General features: G+C 33.1%; 1 long non-coding RNA gene across 1 annotated transcript; it reads right to left on the reverse strand.

Moving 5' to 3' along the window:
• On the reverse strand, positions 2,031-5,002 carry LOC107636275. The gene is made up of 3 exons (XR_002360232.1): positions 4,540-5,002; positions 3,470-3,530; positions 2,031-3,351 (listed from the first exon to the last, which is right to left on the reverse strand). It is a non-coding gene; the product is annotated as an uncharacterized LOC107636275 (long non-coding RNA).

Here is a 6,051-nt window from a genome sequence, read left to right on the forward strand (position 1 = left end):
GATATTTTTGGAATTTTCGAAAATAACTAAGAATTTTGAAAAAGATTTTATTTTTGAAAAAGATTTTGAAAAAAGATAAGATTTTCAAATTGAAAATTTGATTTGACTCATAAGAAACAACTTGATTTTAAAAATTTTTGAAAAAGTCAACCCAAATTTTCGAATTTGATGAGAGAAGAAGGAAAAGATATTTTTTTTTATGATTTTTGAATTTTTATGATGCAAGAGAGAAAAACACTAAAAAGATGCAATGCATGAAATTTTTAGATCAAAACATGTGATGCATGCAAGAATGCTATGAATGTCAAGATGAACACCAAGAACACTTTGAATGTCAAGATGAACATCATAGACACAATTTTGAAAAATTTTTAATGCAAAGAAAACATGCAAGACACCAAACTTAGAATTCTTTAATGCCTAGACACCAAGAATTCAAGAATGCATATGGAAAACAAGAAAAGACACAAAACAAAAAATCATCAAGATCAAACAAGAAGCCTTACCAAGAACAACTTGAAGATCATGAAGAACACTATGAATGCATGAAAATTTTCGAAAAATGCAAGATGCACATGCAATTGACACCAAACTTATGATATGACTCAAGACTCAAACAAGAAACACAAAAATATTTTTGATTTTTATGATTTTTTAATTTTTTTTGGATTTTTTCGAAAATTATATGAAAAAGGAAAATAAGGATTCCAAAATTTTTTTTAATATGAATTCCAGGAATCTTGCATTCTTAGTCTAAAGCTTCAGTCCAGGAATTAGACATGGCTCACTAGCCAGCCAAGTTTTCAAAGAAAGCTCCAGTCCAAAATACTAGACATGGCCAATGGCCAGCCAAGCTTCAGCATTTAACACCAGAGTATATTGCTCTTGATAACAAATTGCTGCTCATCATTTATCAAGTATGTAACTTACCTCTGATGGTTTGGAAGCCTCAGTCCAAAAGAATTTAGACATGGCTTTACAGCCAGCCANCGCTTCATCTTATCCTCTCAGTGAATAATATGCTCACGCACCCTGTCACAGCACGGCTATTCATCTGTCGGTTCTCGATCATGCTGGAATAAGATTTACTATCCTTTTGCGTCTGTCACTAACGCCCTGCAATCGCGAGTTAGGAGCTCGTCACAGTCATTCAATCATTGAATCCTACCCGGAATACCACAGACAAGGTTTAGACCTTTCGGATTCTCTTGAATGCCGCCATCATTCTAGCTTACGCCACGAAGATTCCGGTTAGGAGATCTAAGAGATATTCATTCTAGCTTATTTCATGTAGAACGAAAGTGTTTGTCAGGCACGCGTTCATAGGGGAGAATGGTGATGAGCGTCACACATAATCATCAATGCCAAAAAGCGTATAAATTATCCGCTCATCAACCTCTCTCTCTAAAAACTACATCTAAATTATGAAAAGTGAATAATTGGAGATCTCTCTATGAATGGATGCATTCTCCCACTTCATAACCTCTAATCTGTGCCTTCTAGACTTGGATCTGGGCCAAAAAGGGCTTCAGAAATTGCTGGGGGCGTTTTCTATAATTTCTGCTGCGTGGCGTCTGTCACGCGTCCGCGTGGGTCACGCGTCTGCGTGGATCACGCGGTCGCATCATCTGGAGTTTTTCTTGTCACACGTTCGCTTAGGTCATGCGTCCTCGTCATCTGTGTTCAGCTCATAGCGCGCGTCCGCGTCAGTCACGCGTTCGCATCGCTGCCTTTTCGCACTAGGCATGCGGCCGCATCGTCCATGCGTTTGCGTCGCTGCCAATTTCTTCAAAAACTCTATTTTGTGCTTTCCATCCATTTTTGTATGTTTCCTTTCCATCCTTTAAGTCATTCCTGCCTTAGAAGATCTGAAACTACTTAACACACAAATCACGGCATCGAATGGAAATAAAAGGTAATGAAAATAAATAATTTTAAAGCATAGGAAACATGTAATTCACATATATCACACAATAAGGAAGGGAAAGTAAAACCATGCAATTTACATGAATAAGTGGGTGAAGGATTGAATAAATCTCTTGAATTGAGCACAATATATATCATAAAATATGGGTTTATCAGGAACCATTCGACAAAAATTCAAAATCTTACTCACTAGTCACCAATTCTCATCAACAAAATGAGCTGTTAGACAAATATATCCTTCAGTGGTAGATGTTGTCCACACATCAGATGTCAAACAAATTCTATTAGGTATCCTAGACATCTTCTGCTTCAATTTTTCTTTCTCTGTTGAATAAATCAATTTAAGATCTGAAATTAAAGTGTTTCTAGAAAGCATTATAATCGTTGGACTAATGTAATTAATCCAATTTCTAATACCCTCATACTCAACAAAGCTAAACGCAAGATCATGTTTTGCTATAGCCTGAGCGAGTTTTTTCGATGAACATTCTGATCAATTTTGGTTGGAAGACCCTTTATATCATCATCAAATCTAATACTGAGGGGTATGGAATTACAAGAAACTATATGATGACTCAGATGAGAAGTCCCGTAACCATTCTTAGTTTTCGAATTTTTTCCAATTTTGTATTCATGATGACAAAAATTGCATTCAGCCTTTTCAATACCATCTCTGTCTTTTTCAATCTTCTTAAAAAACCTCCAAACATTAATTTTTTTTACCAGAATCAACACTACGAGAAGCTTGAACAGGAGTCTCAGAAATAATCTCATCATCTATGTTTATAAATTTCCTAATCATATCCAAATAGTGTGTATTAAAATTCTATAGCAACAACAATAACATTCATTGACAACATTAGAAATTAAAAGTTACTATTTAATAGTTATATTGTCATAAAATTAAAAAATTAAAAGTCGAAGTGTCTCTTTTTTTTTACAAGGGTCATATTGGGTCTTTCTTCTTTAAATTAACTCTATTTGTCTCTATTCAAAAGCAAAAGAAACCAATATTATGAAAAATATATAAATAACAATCATCTCAATCTCAGTAAATACTCTCTTCCACAATAAAATGCATACTTGAGAAGAAAACCACTATATAATAATGTCTGCTATGAAAATAACACCTCTAATTATACTATATTAGCTTCCCAACCAAATTCAAAATGACGGGCCCAAACACATACAACAGCAAATAAAGGAGCATGTTTGTGCCAATGGCAATTAGATCAGATTTAACAAAGAAAATTGAAAACGCCACAAAGCTGAGATTACTTACAAATAAAGAAAAGACAAAAATGAGATTGCTCTACATTTTAAGTTAATAGCAATATGACAAAAAATTCACAAAAAGGGAATAATAGTTACCAAAATTGGATTAAGGCGACTGGTACAAGTCCTCAGAAGGTTTCTTTGTGCTCCCTGTGATGTGAAGAAACAACTATAAATCATTTCAACTTATTCATGTTATACTATGTCATCAATTCTTGAAATAGAAACAGAAGGAAGCAACAGAAAAAATTTCTCATGAGAAAAATACCTGTAAGGCAACCACACCTCCAAACAAATTCCTCAAATTGCGATGGCCAGATACATTAACACTGCAATAATGCAATTCCAGATAATCATTTTGTTACTAAGAGTGTATGCGCCGATCGGAACTAAGATCTATGAGCAGATCCATTGAATAATAGACTAGAACTTGAAGTTCATTGGATGATGTTTACGCGTCAAGGAACAATCCAGCATCACTTAAGCACTTGAGCAGATAATCTTTTGCTCTTGGAATGTAATGGAATTAATTATACGTTATTTTTATGTTGGCTAATCTGTTTGAAATTCGTCTAAAATACATCATAATAGTTAGAAATCTAGCAGATAAATGCCTATTCGAAATGCGTCACAAAATCGTCTGAAAAAAATTTTGAACGAAATTTTAGACAAAATTTAAATTAGCAACAAGGCTTTTTGGGACAAAAAAAATTCGTCCCAATTTTGTTTGAAAGAAAAAATTTTTCTCTAATTTGTTCGAAATTTATTTCAATTTCGTCTCAAAATTCGTCCGAAAAAACCCTATTTCTAGTAGTGTTCACATAAAGTCATAAACAGATAAACTAGCAGGTAGAGTGATTTTTTTTCTTTTACAAGAGAATGTACTTCTTTTAACTAACATGATTTAGCAGCAAAAGGTAATTATTCATCTGATCTAAATATGCATATGCAATTGCAAAATTCAAGAAATTAAACTAATATAACAACTATATACACATTAGAAATGACTAAAAAAGCTACTTTCTGTGAGATTTTGTTTTTCTGGGTAATTAACGAATAAAATTCTTAAAACAATGCTCAAATTCTCAGGAAACAGAGGAATAAAAATGTTTACAATCAATTAACCTGAAAATACACAATTGAAGAAACAAGTTCATAGTTCACAGTTCAAGTTCATAGTTCACAATTCATAGTTCAACCATTTTGAAATCACAGAGAGGGTCAGAGAAAAGGTGGTCATAGACCACCCACCTTGGTTTATTAACAAGAGAATTAAAATGGGTGATGCAAACAAACAAAAAAGAAACTCAGAAAGGGACAAAAAACGAAAAAACCCACCTCTGAATCTGCGTGAGGGAGGAGAAGCAGCCACTAATTTCGTCCACTGCATCAAGAAGGATGAGCACCGCGTTAGGGAGGAGGAGCAACCACCGCGTCGTCCACTGGGTACAACCACCGTCATAGGAGGAGCAAAGTGTAGAAGTCAGCCACCGTCATAGGTGGAGCAGAACGCAGAAGTAGAATGCAAAGGAGAAGGAGGAAGAGCACGGCGCTGTTTCACGTCTTCAGCATCACCATTTCAGCATCTTGTTCTTGGGTCAGGGAGGAGGAGATCATATTTGGGGCTTTTAGGGCTTGTAGGGCCAGCCCTATTTTGATTTTTGTTGGGAGGGCTTAATTAAGACTGGGCTTATAAAATATGATTTTGTAATTTTTGGGGACGTGGGCTAGAATTATTTTGTAGGGTTGAGGGCTAGCCCTAAGGTTTGGGCTAAATTGACACTACTACTCTCAACTAAGCCACATGTGTTAGATTATATGATTGGACCATGTCACGATAACCTTGTCCAAAATAAGTAGTCATAGCTCCTTTTATAAGGCATAACATGGAATTCATTATCATGATTATCTTTAAATATTATAAAATCACCCAACTGCCTTTGAAAAGCATGACAAAATGGATTTAGAACCTGTACTGTGGTCTACATTTACGATTCAGGTAAAAAGGGAAAGAAATATAAGAACATAAACAACAAAAAACCTATATTAATATACCATAAAAGGCCAAAAAACATAACAATATAACAAAAGTTGAAGACATGTAATAAAAAATAAATAATAAGACCCACAAATAGTTGAAGAAAATATCCAAACTTATAAAACTTAAATAAAACACATATGACAGTATGGAATTTGGAACTAGTGTGAAAAATCAATATTATTCTATTTAAATTATGTATTTAAAAAAATAAACAAAACACTAATAACTATATCAATATATAAAATGGAGATATTTTTAAACAAAATTCCAAAATTAAAACAACAATAAACAAATATTAATTGCATGTTCTAATAAGTTTTCGTTGTAACAAAATACATAATACAGAAAGATGTTATTAAATAATAAGCAGGAAGAAAAAAGACGAATATGAATAGTTTATCGCCATAGGATCAGCACAATAAAAATCAGCCTATAAAAATCTACATCCAGATGATCACTAAGAACATTTTGCAAATTTGGCATAATGTACATGCAGGAATCACAAAACAAAAAAAAGTTACAGTAAGTAACATCAAAAAAATGAAATAAGAAAGCTTAGTGTGTGTTTAGATTAATGTTTGTAAACAGACATTGATATAAATGTGCTTTTACAAAATTAATTTTGATCAAAATTGTATTAGTGTCAATGTAATGTGTTTGAATATTTTTTTTGCCAAATATGCTTTTGAGAAAATGAATTATGGTTGGATTATATTGACCAAAATCATATTAGAATGTAAAATTACTAAAAAAGACATACTTTATATCATTCTTTATATTACTTATACAAAAGATAAAGATTATTAAAT

This window comes from Arachis ipaensis, chromosome B04 (assembly GCF_000816755.2).
Source record: "Arachis ipaensis cultivar K30076 chromosome B04, Araip1.1, whole genome shotgun sequence".
Taxonomy (NCBI): Eukaryota; Viridiplantae; Streptophyta; class Magnoliopsida; order Fabales; family Fabaceae; genus Arachis; species Arachis ipaensis.